Here is a 20,303-nt window from a genome sequence, read left to right as displayed (position 1 = left end):
TAAAGAGAGAGTGAGAGAGGAGAGAGAGAGAATTTTTTTAATATTTATTTTTAGTTCTCGGCGGACACAACATCTTTGTTGGTATGTGGTGGTGAGGATTGAACCCGGGCTGCACACATGCCAGGCGAGCGCACTACAGCTTGAGCCACATCCCCAGCCCAGTTAGAAGATTTTAACATGCATTATGTAAGAAAAAGCACAGAACCAGAGTTCAGTTGGGAAGAGATATTGTGCTGGGCTTTTAGGCTGCTAAGGAAGCTGGACAACCCGGTTTTCTTCTCTGTGGGTGAGTGGTGCTGCAAGTTGAGAAATGATATCAGACCCTAATGTCAAATGGAAAGTATCCCAATCAATATATAATTTATCCCTGTATGCTTTGTGACATGATTGAATAATTATTGCCCACTTATTTATTATTTAACTTTATTTATTTATTTATTTTTAACTTTACCTAATTAAATGTATTTTTTCATTTTAAAAAAGTATAATAAATAAAATATTTTCAAAAACTTTGTTCCAGAGGAGCATATTCCTGAGGAACTTTGCCCAGCTATTTCCTTGAGAGTTATCTGCTGCCAACATGGAGGTCCAGATGGCTCAGCAGGAGTTTTACAGACTTGTGAAGATTCTCATCTTGCCAGCGGCCACTTTCTTCACCTGTGTCTCTGTTATCTTTCTTTGCCCATCTTTTTGCTCTTTGCTCTTGAGATTTGAAAATGTTATCCGTATGTTTCATCTATAATTATGAAAGTACCCAGTTTCTAAAAGAATAGGGATAATTTTATCATTATCTGAACTGTTTGGAACAAATCATTTGATGCACAATTTCCTCAGGCTTAATGATCACTTCTGCTGTAATTTATCAGGCCCTTCATTTCGGTCATGTTACAATCAATATTCAAAGTATCCGTGTGTCCTGGCCTCTCTTTTTGCCTAGTTCCCTCTCATGATGAAACACCCTCTCTCCAAAGAGCTTAGTTGCAGGGCCTAGGCAACTGATTGTTTCCATAATTGCCATAGTGCTGAGTGTGTCTCCTCATCTTTGGTTTTACCTTGGGGTAATAAAGAAATAAATTGCCACCTTCTGCATTCTGCTTACCAGCTACAGTGGATCTGGGCAGGAAACACTGGCTCCCTTCCTTGGTGGTCATTTGTGCTCTTGCTTTTCTCTACACCATTGCTTCATTGGGAGTTCATGTGCTCCCAATAAACTCCATAGCTCCCCATGTACTCATGTGGATAGTCACAGGACATTTCCCCCACCAGGTCTCTGTGTTTTGGATGAGGATCTCTTTTGTGTTTGGCCATCTAACAACAGGGAACATGACAGCTTGTCTACTTTTCTCCTGGCTAAATGTAGGCTTTTGTACAACATGCTGAATTCAAAGTCAGGGGAAGCCCTTTTTTTGGGAGTGATCTCTCCCAGTGAATTTTGGTCTTTTCACTGTGAGAACTCTACACCAAGAGAATCTTCCTAGTTGGTCAGTTTTTACTGACTGATAAGATTTTTGCATGAAAAGAGCTATATTGCCATGATTACTTCTTGGTCCTACCACCAGCCCACAATGTAGTTTTCATGTGATTCCTGCTACCTATTATAATAACCCCTAAATAATACAGGTACACACATGACTTTATGATCTACTTCTTTACTTCTTGAAGGAATCTTGGAAATTTTAATATTAAAGATTTATCAGACCTAGGTAGTAAGTATATGGATACTGGCCCCATTTTCTTCACTTTACTGAAGGTTTCAATTATTTTCGAATAATATCAATATTAAAATATAACATTATTATGTTCAAATTGTTTTACATATTAAAAATAGATAAAAATGTAGAATGCCTGTGAAAACTCTGTTGTGTTTTTACAGCCTCTGTTGAGTCAGAACAACAATGTCAGGAAAATTGAGGTTTTTGTGCCATGCAAAATTGCCCTTGTACTTTCATTTATCTGTGCTCCACTCCCTGAAAAACTACAAATCTGGGTTCCAAGATGAGTTCAAATATTTTATTAAGGGTAAGCTTCCGCTAATCTCCATCATGTGTGATTAGGTCCCAACTTCCTTAATAAGACTCCTTTGGCACAAGAATTAAAATCAAGAATCAATAAATGGGATCTACTCAAACTAAAAAGCTTCTTCTCAGCAAAAGAAACAATCTGTGAGGTGAATAGAGAGCTTACATCTTGGGAGCAAATCTTTACCCCTCATACATCAGATAGAGCACTAATCTCTAGGATCACTAGGGTATATAAAGAACTCAAAAAGCTAAGTATAAAAAAAAGAAAAACCAAAAAACCAAATAACCCAATCAATAAATGGGCTATAAACAGACACTTCTCAGAAGAGGATATATAATCAATCAATAAATATATAAAAAATGTTCATCATCATTAGCAATTAGAGAAACCAAATCAAAACCAATCTAAGATTTCATCTCACTCCAGTTAAGAATGGCAGCTATTATGCATATAAACAACAATAAGTGTTGGTGAGGAGGTGGGGAAAAAGGTACACTTATACACTCCCCGTGGGACTGCAAATTGGTACAACCAATATGGAAAGCAGTATGGAGATTTCTTGGAAAATTGGGAATGGAACCACCATTTGACCCAGCTATCCCTCTCCTCTGTCTATAATCAAAGGATTTTAAAAAACAGCATACTACAGGGACAGAGCCACATTAGTGTTTATAGCAACACAATTCACAATAGCTGGACCGTGGAACCAACCTGCATGCCCTTCAATAGATGAATGAATAAAAAAATATGGCATATATATACAATGGGATATTAGCAATAAAAGAGAATAAAATTATGGCATTTGCAGGTAAATAAATGGAGTTAGAGAAGAAAATGCTAAGTGAAGTTAGCCAATCCCATAAAACCAAATGCCAAATGTTTTCTTTGATTTTGGGAAGCTTATTCATAGTGGGATAGAAAGAGGGAGCATGGGAGGAATAGATGAACTCTAGAAGGGCAGAGGGGTTGGAGGGGAAGTGAGGGGGAATGGAGTTATAAATGATGGTGGAATATGATGATCATTATTATCCAAACTACATGTCTAAAGACATGAATTGATGTGAATATATTTTGTATACAACCAGAGATATGAAAAATTGTGCTCTATATGTGTAATAAAAATTGTAATGCATTCCACTGTCATATATAAATAATAATAAAAAACCACCAGAGGAAGCATCCGGCTAACTTTTGGTTACCGTCAATGTGCTCTTCCTCATCAAGTGCCCCCAATTTACTTTTAAAATGCATTTTGAATGGAGGCAAATATTAAAGCTGGCTTTCACACACACACACAAAGGGTAAGCTTCTTAACGAGGCATTTCTTACCCAATAACCAATAAGCCTGCTACACTATTCTACTTCTCTTCTGTGCATTATTCTTCAATTTAATATTTATCACCATAGATATATGGTCTTTCCTAGCAGTAGAACATAAGCTCCATGAGGGTGCTGTATTTCCAGTACCTAAGTACCTACATCAGTGGCTGCCACAGAGCAAGTAATAAATTAATATTGGATGAATGGAGAGATGAACAAACAAATCAATAAGAAACTTAACATCAGACAACAGTAATCTTATTCTCTTTAGATGTCTTGGTGTATGAGTGTAAGAAATAATATTATTTTAAAAAATTTTGTAGTTGTAGATGGATACCTTTATTTTATTTATTTATCTTTATGTGGTGCTGAGGATCCAACCCAGGACCTCACACATGCTAGGCAAGCACTCTACCACTGGGCTATAACCTCAGTCCCAAGGAATAATATTTTTGAGTAATACTTTTTTTTGGAAATATTTAGAGGTCTTGAAGAGTTTCTTTTCCAGATTTTTTCTCTGATGCTTAGCAGCTTCTTGATATCTGGATTCAGACAGATACAGTCATGGTTAGAAAAATTACATAGAAGGCTTTTATGATTTACTGCCAACAACAAAAAAAGAAATTATGAATTACCACAGTCAGCAAAGAAAATCTAACCCTAAATATAACAGACATTGTGTCTATGTGTATCATAGTGTTCTTTATTCTTTATAGTCACTTACTCTAACCCAACTTAGTTGAAACAAATTAGGATTCTTTTCCCAAATCTACTCCACTCTCAGGAAAAAAATGGAGAAGGATGGTGATGCTTTTTACTGCCTCAGTGAGGTGAATTCACAGAAACTGGAGGAAAAGAAATGGTAAGTTCTCAGATATTTTTTGGTGGAGATCACAAACTGAACTTCTGATTCCAGATTGAGAGGGCATAGATCAGAGAAAGGAGAACAACAAAGTAAGAAATAACAGTTTTAGAATTACATATTTCTGATTCTTTTTTCTTACTTTTAATGCACCTTTTACACAGGGACATACTGAATGGGGAATCAGAAAACTCTTTGTTTTCCAATGAGGTGCCTTCAATTAAAAAGGATACTTCACAACAATTTGTTTTAAAATCTTAAAATTAGAAGCATGTCAGTATAGGCCATGACCCAGAGAAAGTGTAAATTGCTACACCACTACAATGCCATTATATAATGAGAAGCAATCCTTAAACTGATAAGGAAGATATTTTAATTGAACAAATATGTGAAAGTGAGAAAGTGAATGATGACTTTCATATTGCCTGTTACATTTTTTCCTAATCTTATAAAGAAAAAAAATATTTTTATTTTTAATTTCCACTCAAGAAATACTATGGATTCTCAGTGACCCTTAAAACCTGCCACAGTAAATACAATTCTTTTTCTCTGAAGCACAGATCAAGAACAAATAAGGTGTTCAGTTCTAAAAGGCAAGGCTTTGTGCTATAAGTATATGGTGATGTTTAGAATAAGGAAAAAAATAAAGTAAAACTGTAAGGACAGCATCTGGAAAGATATCTCACTTAAATAATTGCTACATAAATTATTTCATTAAATTTAATTTTTTTGTTTCCTGACAACATGCTTTTTCCTACAGCTTTTAAAATTTTTCTCTTTGATTAAGAAGCAATAGGGCAATGAGTTTTGATATGACTGAACCCCTGCCCTCCACACAGAAGCATTCTCTTTATTAAATAGTTATATGCACAGTATACCTTCTTAGCAAGCTTATTCAGGTCAATTTGGATGCTGTTGTAAACTGAGATTCTTAGTATTATTTTAACTCCAATAAAAATTATCCTTGAATTTTTATAGTAGTTTTACATTTTATCATTAACAAAATATTCCTGATGTTTATGAGATTGCTTCTCATTTTGATATGAATAATCTTGGGAGATTTACAAAAAGCAAATCTCTTATTCATAACTTTCATAAATTATATTATTATTATTGTTTGAGATCATTATGATATATATGTATGCAATACATATATAAATGAAAATGATGCTAATTCTCACATTTGAGATCACTATGCTATTTCAACACTGTCAGTGAGAATGGAAAAGCACATTTTTTCCGAGGAGTGGATGTGTTCCATTAGAAGATTCAGGGTTAGGTGTCAATTGATAGATTTCAAATTGGGCTCTAAATAATAACCTTGAGAGAACTGATTATTGATACTATTTTTGTTTCCTCTTTATTAAAGTGAAAATATCACCAGCTGTGTGTAAAACACGTTATTTTACCACTGCAGTTGGTCACCTCTGTGATTGTCTCCAGGGATACCTGGAAGTTGGGTAATGACTTTGGACCAATATAAGAATAAGATGTTGTTATGGTTTAGATATTAAGGGTCCCCCAAAAGCTCATGTGTGAGACAAAGAAAAACGGCTTAGAGGTAAAATGATTGCATTATGAGAGCCTTAACCCAATTAGTGAATTAGTCCCCTGATAGATATTAACTGAGTGGTAACTGAAGGCAGGTAGAATATAGCTGGAAGAAGTGGGTCTTTGGGGGCATACCTTTAAGGTATATATTTTATATATGGAGAATGGAGTCTCTCTGCTTCCTGGTCATTATGTGACCTGCTTCTGTCCACCATATTCTTCTGTCATAATGTTCTACCTCACCTTGAGCCCCAAGAAATGGAGCAGCTATTTACTGACTGAGACCTCTGAAACTGTGAGACTCCCAATATAATTTTCTTCCTCTAAATTTATTCTTGTCAGATCTTTTAGTCACAGCAGTGGAAAAGCTGATTAAAACAGATATGTTATTGATAAAGTATGGTTTATAGTTTGAAACTCTCCAGAAGTATCCAGTGCAAATTACCTATATTGTTTATGGATGGATTAAAAATTTACGTCTGGTTCAACCTAGTTTGATTTACACAGCTTGGCTTACGCTATATAAAACATAGGATAAAGAAAGAAAATTCCCATGCAATTTTTCGCCTTGGGCAATCCTAAAAAGAGATGCCAAACAAATGTCTTGTTGTTTAATGATCTGAAGACAAAGAATACTCTATGCAATTGAGAAATAAAACTGTGTCTTCCCCTGGAAGTAAGAGATCTATTTTTGACATCCTGTCCTGCTATTGTTCTGCTATACTATACACTTTGCCTATATTAAAGTTTTGTGGCAGTACAACTTGTGGAAGTCTATGAATCCTTTCAATTACCTGCTTATAACCAATGTTTTTGTCCCTTCTCAAATATAATTGACGGGTCAATATAAATAATATATTATTGCTTTAATTTTCTTCTTCTTTGCACTCTGACTAGAGTAAATTTGCAAAATGAGACAAAGTAATAATAATGAAGGGCTTCTTCCTATCTCCAGAGTTCTTAAGCATGTGGACCATTCAGAGAAACACATTGTAAAGTGAAAGAGTACACAGTTTCAACAAATTTTGAAGGAAAAAAAAAAAAGAAACCTAGAAAATGGAGGTTGTCTCTTTTGAGTGAGTATGATACATTTTCTTGTGGCTGTTACACTTTGGGTATGTTGAGGCTTAATCATGTCATTAGCTTAATAAAGCTGCAAATAAGACTCTTTTAAGTGAACTAGCCAGTAGGTGTTCCCGATGTACAAACAATAATTCAAATTCACATTTTAGGAATATTGAAAGTAGGAGTTTACATGTGACTCTTTGACTTTATTTCACTAAAAATTTTTAAAAATTAAACATTAAAATAAGTACCATAACTTACAGGTAGGAGAAAATATTATGAAATAATTTTATAATTATTACTATTAGAATATTATAAAATAATACTTTATTTTGTTTATTTCCTATGGTGTCCAAAAGAATTATTTTTAGCTAACCCTATCCCTTTTCTCTAAAAGCCATAATTATCCCTCAAGGATGCTGGTTAGCATTTGAAATGCTCAACAATATTTGTGAAATAAATATTTAATGTAAATAAAAAGGAATATTATGACTTCCATACCAATTTTCAAATTTTACTTTAGTAATAAGAAATAAACATAGTATTGAATATGTATACTGCACAGACATACAAAGTGAGCATGTGCATCCATATACATTGGTTTTTAATATTTTGATTTTAAACTGGACAATCAGAGGACAGAGGAAAAATACTAATAAAGACTATTTACAATTCTGCACTCTTCCATGTTTTAAATCTTTTTTTTAAACATACACATGAATCTCTGTTTTAAAACCTCTAACATACACATATATTCAAGTTAAAGTTGAATTGTTTGATTTACAAATAGACATCTCTAGCTCCCAGATTTAAGGAAACATTTTTTTCCTATTTACACTCACCACCCCCTTTATTATTCCCTGAAACTGCTTAAATAGAAAAACTTCTATTAATTGAGGTTTTTCTTTTATAAAAGAATTGTCAAATTCCATATTTTGAGGTAATACTCTAATATTCTCAAACTATTTTCACCTATAATTCCTTAATTTCTACAACAAAACTAGATTTGAGGAGACTGGCAATCTCTTGCCTTTAAAAATCAACTTTGACAAAGAGAAGGGAGGGGGATTAGAGATAGGTAAAAGAGCAGAATGAATATGACATAACTTTCCTATGTACATATGTGAATACACCACAGTGAATCCCAACATTGTGTATATCCACAAGACTGGGATCCTAATTAGAATAAAATATGCTCCATGTTTGCATAAATATGTCAAAATAGACTGTACTGTGGTATATAACTAAAAAGATCAAATCAAATCAAATAAATAAATGATAACTAAATAAATAAAATCAACTTTGCTACAAAACCCAAAAATCCCAAATAAATTCAGGTATGGAAAATTCATCTGGGACAAGTTGGTTTCTGTTAATAAGTTTTTAACTCCTTCTATAAACAAACTTCTTAGTTTTTGTTTGGCTACATGTACCAGTCTAAAGAAAAGATGTATTTTTCATCTTCATTATATATATATATATATATATATATATATACACATATATATATATTTTTTTAACTAGGTTTCAGTGCTGAATGCCAAATCCACACAATGAAAACACAATTGATGTATCACATTCATTCATTCATTTAAAGTGGTAGCATCTAAAAAGAAACAAGAAGGTGGTTTTGCCTTTAAAATAAATTAAAGATATTTCATTTAGTCAATATATTCATTAAACACTCAGAGAAACTTTACAGTCACTGATAGGAAATATCTGATGTTGAAAACTATAAACCAAAGAATAACAAATAATGGTATGCTTCTTTTCTACTCAGAAGAGGAACAGAAAATTGAAAGCTTTTTAGTAGTCTATAAACCTGAGAAACTTTTATTATGTAAAACAACAACAAAAAAAGCAGAATAAAAATCTACTATTTTTCATTTCCATTATACATAGAGTTAAACTAAAGGAGCCTATGTCATAGTATAAATGGTTGATATCTCTAATATCCTGACAAATGATGAAGAATGCTATAACTTTTAATGGGTTTTTCAATATATTGTCAAATTTGAGCTGAATGTGTGGATTTGATGACTTTTACAATCTTTCCAGTCTCATGAGTTGCTGAGTCTATCAACCGATCACCCTTCTCTGTTTGATGTTGTTATAACTGCAAAACAATCCTATATCATGCACAATATTAAAAGGCTTCAAAAATTTGATGAATGTAGAATTTTGCAGTGCTTGGATTTCTTTCTCTGTATAAAAATATTTTTAAATATAAAAAATTTCATTAGGGAACTCTTCACATCTCAATGGTTCTGTGTAGCTCTGAGCAATGTACAATATGTTCTTTCCTTGAGTTTGTCTAATGTAAGTGAATCTGTGGTGGTATAAATATATGAAAGGGAATGGATGTTTCATTGTTTAAAAGTTGCTGATATCAACTTTCCTATGAGGGAGAACAAATCAAAGAAAAGTTTTATCTTTGAAATTACTTCTTTTAACATAAATAAATGTATCCCCAAATAAGCAGGCTTATCATCATAATAGCCTTATTTAACAAAAATATGACACAAAAAAGTTGATAACAATAACCAATAAATAGTGACCAGTGAACCTATAAATATAATCTCCTATATATTTTCAAAGAAAGAAGATGAGTTAATTTAACTTTGAAAAATGCCCACAAATAAATAATTATCAAGTTTCCCATATTTATTACTGATGCACAAAATTCATATTGAAGATACTAATATTAGTGATTCAGATCCCATATGGCCAGCTATAGAAAAATGTCTGAAATAAGTTTTGCTTTACCAATAATAATGAGATTATTATAAACACCCCTTAATAAATCTCTCTCTATCAATCCATAAAATTAATTCAGGTTTTCATTTAACCAGCAGTATAATATTGAAACCTAAAAATTATACTGACCATGTAAGATGCAATACAAAAACTAAATTAAATGCTCTAGTGGTCTCAGAATAATAGTAGCACAAATAGCAGACAAAAAGTTAATATAAAAGTAACAAGAAAGCTATCCATAGGATTTATTATATAGTATGCAGTTCATTATAACATTGTTTGCATTTATTTGCTATAATTTTTTAGATGCAATTATTATTCCATTTATTAGTAAAAGATAATCACAAATTTAAGTAATTTGCTGGGGTTACCCTCCTAGAATTGCAAGGACTTGGAATTAAGTAGGCTACCTCTAGAAATCTTCAGAACTACTCTATTGTCCACCTTTGTATAAAAATCATGTCTTTAAAGACAGAAGCATAATTTCTCATATTTTCAGTTCATTTGTTCTTAGTACATTTATAGTCTTTGAATATTTTACTTCATTGCATTATCTTCCTGATGATGCTTAACAAAAGACTACAAGCTTAGTGGTTTAAAACAAAACAAATTTATTATATTATTCTTGGAACTCAAAAATCCAGAATGATCTCTGGGCGTGAAGTCTTAAAGGGGCTATAGGGAAGAGTCAGTTTTCTTGCTTTTCCTCCTTCTAGGGACTGCCCCCAGTTCTGGGTTTGTGGCCCCCTTTCATTTCTGAAATCAGGAAGGGCCAGTGTCTGATGATGCTGTCTGTCAAGGAGTCTGACTCTTTTGCCTCCCTCTTTCTCAAGTCTGGACCCAATAATTATACTGGGTACAACCTAAGCCAGGATCATTATTTTATTATCAGGTCAGTTGATTAGAAACTTTATTTTCATCTGTAACCTTAATTTTCCTTTGCCCTGTAATAGGACATATGCACGGGTTCAGGGGATTATGATATATGTTTACATCTTTAGGGGCGGGCATTATTCTATCATATTCTTGTGTATTTATAATGTGTTTGGTATCCACATAGTTGTACATATATGTCTATGTATGCACTTATATTACGTGTGTGTAGATAATATAAGCATGATCACAGTGTAATGGGAAATCAAACTACTCACTTCATTGCACTTCCTTGACTGCACTTAGACATTTTTGTGTTTATTAGTCTGTGTTTTTAAAAAAGAGTTTTCTGTATTAACTACTGATGAGTTGATTCTTGGAAATCACTGATTGGTCTTTAACTGCAGCAAGCCTGTGTGCACATGGCAATCGGAGCTTGCAGCAGAGCCTGCAGCAGAGCCAGGTGAGTCAGGGTTAGCAGGAGCATCTGCAGGTTCAGATTTGCAGATAGTAGTGGTTTATCTTCTCTATCTCAAACTCATGGGAACTCCAGGAACTTTGTCATTTGAATAATTGCTTCTCATATATAAAGTGTAAAATCTTTTAGAATCTTTGTAAATCTTTGTGAAAACTGATTACGTTTTAATGACAATTTTGTTATTATTCTGGGTCACTTTCTGAATTTTTTGTTTTCTGTTTTGTTTCATTGTGTTTTAATTTGCCTCATAAAAACGGACATTTAGAAATGTCCTATGCTAAAATAGCTTAAACACACATATATGCTTATTTTTTCTTCAAAATGTTTTGCCCAAACAGGATAAGAAATACTGTTAATGGTATTAGTGTAATTTGTACCAAATATTTAAAAGTCCTTCAATATTTACATAAATAGTAACTCAAGTCATGATTTTCCCTACTATTTTAAAACCATGCCTTATAATTAAAATAATCAATCTGAAATATAGACATAATGTCTATACCTAAGCAAATGTTGGAAAAAAATAATCACTCTGAACATTTGTTATTGACCATATAATTATCATATGACACCAAAGAGAAAAGGATTAATACGTTGTAAAAATGATATAGCAAGCATTCATGATCTGAGATGTGCCAATATATAAAGCAGTGTTGCACAACTTTTAAGAAAAACTTGTCACCTCCAAAGGAAACAACTTCTAATTGCACCCTTCCTTCCATGGAATTTTAATATCTCAGATTTAGTGTATATGTATGTATGTGTATATATATATATATATATATATATATATATATATATATATATATTAGGTATGGTGGGCCTTTGGAGCTCCAGGGACTATTATAATCTCTAAGATGCCACCTCCTAAGGAAACAATTTGGGAATAATATCACCCCCACTGAGAATCCATAACAGAGAGAGACAGTAACTGATGGAGCTCAAAAAGCTGTTACTCAAAACCCTTCATTTTACTGACAAGAAACCTGGGAGGCAGAGAAGGAAGGAAATTGATTTGTCTGGAAAGATACGTACTTAATGGGCCTTATGTAGAAAGCCAAAAAATATATGAAGCATAAAGTTTTGTTGGTGTACTTTTATGCACACTAATATTCATCAACAAGGAGCACTGTGAGAAAGAAAAGGAGCCCTATAGTACCTGAATGATGAAAGTAACAGGACATTCAAGGTTCCACACCTTTTTCTAGTATGTTGAAACACAGAGAATTTAACATTATTTGATAACTTATAAACTATTACATTTATGATAATATATAATAGAAAAATTCCATTATAAACAAGTTCAACCATAGAGACTTAAAAATCGCAGTAGAAGGCAAGCTTGTTTAAAGGTCAACTGCTTGTATATTCTTGGTATTTTCCCAGATCGAGAGCTTATTCAACAGAGTAAGGAATTTCCAACTGTCAGACACTGGCATTTCAAAGGAGCAAAGACATCTTTATGAAATAGTAAGGACCAAAATCTCTTCACATATATTAATGTGTTAAATATTACCTAGAAAACAGCATTAAATTTTTTCTCTTTTTTTTTATCAAAAAATACCTTCCTTCTTAGAATAATAAAAGTAAATAAAATTGATAGTCACAATCAGAAATTAAAGCTACCACTTGAAATTAATGTCTTTATATTTCTGATCTTAAATGATTGCAAAATATTTAACAGAAGATTATTGTTCAGGTTAGAGCACCAGTCACAGTGGTTCACACGTGTAACCCCAGAAACTCTGGAAGTGAGGTACGAAGATTGCAAGTTTGAGGCCAGCCTCAGCAACTTAGCGAGACCTGTCTTGAAATAAAAAATAAAAAAATAAAAGGGCTGGTGTGTGGCTTAGTGGTTAAGCACCCATAGGTTCAATCCCTGGCGCCCCCATCAAATAAAGAAAAAATATATGGGGGAGGGGGAAGGGATAATAAAATTAAAACAACAAACCATGTATTACATGTAGATTTCAGCAGAAAAAGAGAAAGAGAAAGGAGGTGGGGGGAGAGAGAGAGAGGGAGACATTTTCCCTGTCATAAGGAAAGATGATTTCTGATAGGTAAAACTGCATACATACATTCCTACTTGGAAATGTTAGATTACTATTTAAAATTAGACAGAGTCTCCTGGTCTAGTAAAGGGTCCAGTAAAGTTTTCTAAATTGCTTCACTCATCATGCTTTACTTTATTTTTTCTTTTTGTTCTTTTTCTCCCCCTGTAATGCTGGGGAAAATCAGGGCCTGGCCCATGCAAAACAAGAAATACCATGGAGTCACACCTAGTTCTGCTTGCTTTACTTTTAATACCTTCCTAAAATTATAGGAATACCTATTTTAAAGTAGTATAAATGGCATGGATCTCATAGAGAGACACAGAACAGTTAAAAGAGGCAATGATATGTGTACTAGCTTACTTTCTGTTGCCAAAAAACACAATAGACTGGATATGTTTTTAAAGAGAAAAGGCTTATTTTGGCTCAGAGGTTCAAGGTTAAGGCATTCATCTAGTAAGGACTTTCTTGATGACAGAGTTCCAAGGTAGGGCAGGGCATCACATGTTGAGAGACAGGGAGCCAAAGTGTGTGTGTGTGGTTTGTGTAGGTGTGTGTGTATCTCTTCTGGTTTATCTTCATCTCATAAAGCTACCAGTATTTAATCATGAGGTTTCCACCCAGACATCTTATCCAACCCTAATCTCCTCCTAAGGACATATCTCTAAATACCACAGTTGAGGTGAATTACCACCCTTTGAATATCTCACAATTGGCTTATATCTCAACCCATGAACACTTGGGGGACACAGTCAAATCATATCCAAATCATAACAGTGAAAAACTATAATAACTGAAATCAGGCATGTTCTGGTTTAGATATGAGGTGTCCTCCCAAACCTCATGTGTGAGACAATGTAAGGAAAGTTTAAGGGTGATGTGATTGGGTTATGAGATTCCCCAATCAGTGAAGTAATCCACTTGAATAGGTTAACTGGGTGGTAACTGTAGGCAAGTAGAGTGTGACTGGAGAAGGTATGTTTTCGGGGTATATATCATGACCCTAGTGAAGGAGCACTAACTGCTTCCTGATTATCATGTCCTAAGCTACTTTCCTCCTCTGGGCCCTTCTGCATGGATGTTCTGCCTCATCTTGAATCCAGAGCTATGAAGTCAGCCATCTATGGACTGAGACCAATGAAATCATGAACCCAAATAAACTCTTCCTCCTCTAAAATTATTCTTGTCAGGTTTTTGGACCAAGCAGCAAAAAGCAGGCTAAAACAAGCTGTTTAAAATTTGAAGAAAAATAACCTGAGCAGTTATGTCTGAATTGTAGACCATGAACTTGAATAGTATTAGCATTTTTTTCCCCATGCAAGTACATCTATCACTCTGTATCACTCGCCTGTCCTGAGTGTCTCATGGCCAATAGATCAAAAGCACATGGCCCTTCAATTCCATTCATATGAATTTCCTAGGTCCTTATTGTGCTGTTTTTGTTTTGGGTTTTTTTTTTTTTTTTTAGCTAACATCGCTACTAAATCAATTTTGATTTTTACCTGTTCTGTGACTCCTTACCTATATTCTATTATAGTTTTCCCTCAATATTTCACTGTCCTGTCTGTAGCTTTGAACCTACTACATTTTTCACTTAACACTTTACTCTTAAGTATCAACTAGATATGACACACTCACCCCAAGTCCATGATCTATGCTTCTCAAACTGTCACTGTTAACTAGTTCTCTCAGATTGCAGTATAGAAATCAGATGCTTGTTTTTTCCTTCACCTGTCATTTTATTAATCTCCAAAACATTTATTGAACAGTTACATAGGTAGGGAAATCTGCTAGATTTGGAGACACAGTGGCGAACAGGAATGAATGGTTATTATCTTATTTTCTGGTTGAGAAAAGAGGATATGAATTATTGCATACTTTACAGAAATAATTGTTCCATTAAAATTTTAATAAATGCTACAGTTGAGTTCAGAGAGTGTTGACATTATATAACTAGAAAAAGTTGTTCTAGGTCTGTGAGCCAGAGAAGACTTCCTTGAATAATTCACATTTTATCTGAGTTTCAAAAACTATAGAAAGTTCACTTCTCAAAGAATAAGGAGAAAAGCAATGTAGAGGAAAAATACCTAAGACTAGGAGAAGCATGAGAGTAAGTAGGAGAAAGCAAGTGTGGCACAAGATAAGGGATAAGAACATGTGGAAAAATGTTGGCAAGGCAGGTAGCAGCCCAATTAAGTAGCACAATTGTAAGCAGTTTGAGTTCTATCCTGAGTTTTGAAAAGGCATAAAGGACTAACAACTTATGAAATTACAAGATTATAGTTAGGTTTGAAAATAATTTTCCAAGATATGGAGAATAAATTGGGGAGTATGATAAGAGGATCCTAAGCACCACTCAGATTACAGGGACCAATCAGTAAAGTAAAAAGGCAACCTACACACTCAAGACAATATTTGTAAAACATAATATCTAAAAAGGGGTTAATACCCAGAAAATGTAAAGAATTTCTACAGTTCAACAACAATGACAACAAAATCAAATAATATTTTTTAAAAATATGTAAGGGAGCTGAGGGCATTGGTACATGCCTATAAACTCAACAGCTCAGGAGGCTGAGGCAGGAGGATTGCAAGTTCAAAGCCAGCCTCAATAACTTAGTGAAGCCATAAGCTACTTAGCAAGATCCTGCCTCAAAATAAAAAATAAGAAGGACTACACTAGTAATGTGGCTCAGTGTTTCAGCACCCCTGAGTTCATTCCACAGTACTAATACGTAAGTACATACATACATACATACATAAAATAAAATAAAAAGGACAAAAGCCTAGAATAGACATTCTTTTCTAGATAATATACAAATGGCCAGTGAGTATATGAAGAGATAATTAAAGTCACCAGTCATCAAGAAATACAAATAAAATCCATAATACAATATTACCTTTCACTAAGCAGGGTCCCTGCTATTAAAACAAAATAAAACAAAACAGAAACCAGAAAATAACAAGTGCTGGGAAGGATGTAGAAGATTGTAACCTTGTAACCTGTGTGCATTGCTGGTATGATAAATCCTGGTGCAACTGCTCTGAAGAACACTATGAACTTTTCTCAAAATACTAGGAAAAAAAACACAACTAACTAGATATCCAAAATAACTGGAGCCAGGTCTCAGAGATATGTGCATATCCACAGTTCATAGCTGTACTATTCACAATGCCCAAGCTGTCAAAGCAAACTAAATAGACATCAGTGGATAATTAGACAAAATATTGCATAATGGAATATCATTGAGCCTCACAAAGGAAGGAAATCCTCTCACAATCTATAACATTGGTGAACCTTGAGGACATTATGCCAAGTGCATCAGAGAAAGACAAGTACCTTATGCTGCCATTTATAACAGGTGTGTAAAGTAAACAAATTCATAGAAACTGAAAGTTGTATGACAGGGACTCTGGGGAGGAGACATGAATGTAGAGTTCTAGATGTACAGGATGAAAAGGCTCTGCAGATCTGCTTCACAATGTAAACATGCCTAATGCTACTGAAGTAGGCACTTAAAAATAATTCAGATGGTAAGTTTTATGCCGTGTGTGTGTGTGTGTGTGTGTGTGTGTGTGTGTGTGTGTGTGTTTAGTCAACAATGTATTTTATTGATGCCCACTCCAGGCTGTTTAGAGCTGCGAGGTGTACAAGAGGAGAACCACGTTCAGTCCATGCCTGAAGGTCAGCCTTGGGGGCAAAGGCAGGACAGACACATAGACACATAGATCTGGTAGCAGGGTGCACAGTCTCACACAGGGGCACTCTAGGCACAGGTAGTCAGTAAAAGTTTCCTAGAGAAGACCTCACAGGGGTGGAGGAGCAGGGCGAGGCAGCCGTCAGAACTTTCACCTTTTGTACATTTGTAGGCAATTTGGGAGACCAGTGGACCAGTAGCACAAAGGGCGAGAGGCTGAGGCTGGTGGGAAGTAGATTTCTTCTTGCCTTACTGTATCTTAGTGGGTAAACTTTCCCCCATTCTTGGCCTGTACTTTGCCTTCTACCATAGAGGCCCTTTCCTGGGATCCACCTCTGTGGCAAGGCTTCCCCGAGACAATCCACGTGGACCAGTTGCACCTCATCAGCTTTCCATCAATGCACCTTATTCTCCTAAGTGCTATCTAGGATTATCTAGGTCTTGATTCCACCTCTGAGTAATCCTAGAAATCATCACACCCCATGGCAGGAGTCCTAACACTCAGTGTTCCTGAAAGCCTGGGACATCTTCTCTGTGTTCCTTGAAGATAGAACTCAGTCCTGGCCACCTTCAGGGCTAGCAAAGTATAGATCACCTTCCTCTCACTGGTCAGTGGGCCATGGGCATCCACTTCTCAGATGTAAAGCCCTGGAAGATATCCTATGACTCTTAAGGCCAACATCATAAGCATCATAAGCACAATGGGCAAAAACCAGCCTTAGCACCCTACCCTGGAAACCCCTTTTTCTTTCACTAGTATAAAGGTTCTGTGGTTGGAGAACCAGCTTCAAGTCATGCTGGAAACTCTGGGCTCTGATGTCTGCCTCCCCGGGGTGTTGCTTCCCCATACCCCAAGGCAATAGGGAGGAGAGCTGCAGCAGACCCCTCAGGCTCCAGGCAGAAACAAGCATCTTTCTGTTCTGGGGCTGGGCTCACCCCTTGGACCTTCTTCATAGGTCATAAATCCCAACTGCAGAAAATCCTGATGGGAAAAAGGTACTTCTGAAGGTGGGCAGGGGTTTGTAAGTGCAACCAACAGATGGAGCTGGAACAGAGTTAGGGGACTCCTGGAGTTGGTCCTCACTGCAGCCCTGACCCTGGAGCAGCTGGAGCAGGTGGAGCAGGTGCGGGAAGGTGGGTAGAGGGGACAAGTGGGAGCAGGTGGAGGCAGGCCAGGCCCTGGCAGTCATTCCCCCATAGGAGGGAAGGAGTGGGGGAGGGGGAGGTGGCTTCAGACCCCCTCAGTCAGTCTGGCCTCAAACTTCTCAGGGTTAGAAGAGCTATTTGCGGCAGGATTCAGTCCCACAATACGGACCTGCTTCTTGGGGGAGTCAGGGAGCCCAGCCAGGCCAAAGTTGGAATCCATACGGGTACTCTCCATGTCCACGGGGTCCACTTGCATGTTGTAATCAAAGGTGAGCTCCTCGCCTGCCCGGATGGTTCTTGTGGCAAAGAAAGCAATGCGGGGCAGCCGCTCATCAAGGTTGTCTATGAAGACGTTGCACACTTGTAGGTTGGGGTCACAACTATGGTTAACAAAGTGGGAGATGTTGCCATAATAGGCGGCATCCAAAGTATACACGTCCTCCATGTAGTCCAGGTCTAAGAGGTAGGTGGCACCCTGACGGTCATAGATCTGGCCCCACCGCTCTGCCTCCTCTGAGGTAATGATCTCTCCTACATACTCCACGACAAAGCTGTTCTTGTGAATCTTCTCTAGAGTGCGTACACCCCAGCCACGCCCATCATCTGTGCGGAAGATGCAGAGATCTTAGCGGATGCCCTTCTGTACTAAGCGGTTGGGGCAGTCATAGCCGCAGCCGCAGCGGGAGTTGCACTCATGGATGGGCAGCCCGGCGCGCAGCTGCTCCTGGCCTTGGTCATTGTAGGCAGACTTGTGCAGGGATGCCCCAAGGCAGCAGCCTCCAGCTGGTGCCCATAGACAGTCCTGACACTCGCAGCCTACGGCCACCTGGTTGAGGGTGATACCCTCACCAACAGGGTACTCATTGATGTACACGAAAGCCTGTGGGGGTCCATCCGGGTCCACTTCATTCTTCACAGTAATGCATCCTAAGTGGCTGCGCTTGGCATTGAGCTCCTGCTCCCAGCGCTGAAGTGCCCGCCTCTGCTTGGCATTCTGCACGAGGTAGTTGGCCAAACTTGGGTCCAGATGCCGGGGTGGCTTCAACCTGTAATGCTGGCAGAGCAGCTCCTTTTCTAAGTCCTTGTGGAACTGCTTGAGAAAGCGCACACACTTGAGATTCTGCCTTGGCTCCCAGGTGCTCTCCGAGTCAGGGTATCCACGCCACTTTACCAGGTAATATTCCTATTCTCGGATCTTCTTGTAATCACACAGGTACTCGGCTTCAAAATCATAGAGGTTCCTCTTAGAGATGCCAAGGGCAGGGCAGGACAGCTTGGCCAGGCGGCATAGATCCTGCAACTGATTCTAAGAAGACTTGCAACACACACTGCAGCCTTTTAAATTTTCCGCCATCTTTTCCCATGGCTAACGACATTCGTGCCTAGCCGGCCTCCATGCCATGCGTTTTTTAGCAGTATGATCTATTGCCCCATTTCAAAGAAAAGATGGAGAGTAGTTTTGATTGGAATTGTAGCAGTAGAGTTCAAGGAAAAGGTATACATGAAAGAGATTTGGAAAGTAGAATTAATGGGCCCATTATATATATGAGGGCAAGGTAGAGGAAGTAATCAAATATGTATTGAGAATTTTTTTAATTATAAAACTGAATGCATGTCACTGTTGTACCACATATACATATTTGTGATTAATTGTCAGATGGACAGTAAGAAAAACCATGGGAGCAGAGGAGATAATGAAGGAGTAATAGGCTGATGTTGGCAAATAAGTCAGACATAAAGAATATCTAAAACTTAATCTAAACATCTCGGGATTTATAGTTCAAGTTGAGCAAAATGAGTTGACAACAAAACCTGAGAAGATATATTAATAGTTGTATTCTAAGCCAATTAGTTTACAGATACCACATGTGCCAGCTCCTTTGTTAATTATTCATTAATATGAGCAAATAAGAATGCATAAGGAAAAGAAATTCCTAAAATAACCTAATCTTATGCTTTGTGAATATCAAAATAAGAAACTGCATAATTTCAATTAGTTCTTTCTTTACTCTGATTTATGTGAACATGTGGTGTTCTATAGATTAGAATGAAGTTCCTAGTAAGCAAATGATTTTCAACTTTATAATAATATAAATCCATATATGGTTTATGTGTATTCTGTAAAGTTTTAACCATTCAAGAGTTGAAGAAACAAATTATATCCTATTCTTTACTAAAAATTACAAATATCAGCCATGATGTATAAAAAAAAAACTACTAATGAAAACAACAGCAAAAACTCTTCATTTACAGTAAAACAAACAAACAAACAAATGTTATTTAATCAATAGTGTTTATTTTCTCTGTATCTTAATTGTCTTTCAATAACTGAGAAAAATTAGAAATTTTATTTGTCTTCATATTAGATAACATGCTAAATAAGATTAGGCTTCAATTATATGTTTTAATGTGTAGTTTGTTTTGGAGCAAAAAACAAAAAAGAATTATGTAGAGGTTCTTGAAGGTGGGTGATATCTGAT

At 36.1% G+C, this 20,303-nt stretch overlaps 1 pseudogene; it reads right to left on the bottom strand.

The window, feature by feature from the left end:
* Positions 1-17,948: 17,948 nt before the first annotated feature.
* LOC101978606 (histone-lysine N-methyltransferase SUV39H1 pseudogene) lies at positions 17,949-19,191 on the bottom strand (annotated as a pseudogene).
* Between the last annotated feature and the right edge of the window lie 1,112 nt (positions 19,192-20,303).

This window comes from Ictidomys tridecemlineatus, chromosome 5 (assembly GCF_052094955.1).
Source record: "Ictidomys tridecemlineatus isolate mIctTri1 chromosome 5, mIctTri1.hap1, whole genome shotgun sequence".
Lineage (NCBI taxonomy): Eukaryota > Metazoa > Chordata > Mammalia > Rodentia > Sciuridae > Ictidomys > Ictidomys tridecemlineatus.
The sequence above is the reverse complement of the archived record's forward strand: the minus strand, read 5'-3'. Positions and strand labels throughout refer to the sequence as shown.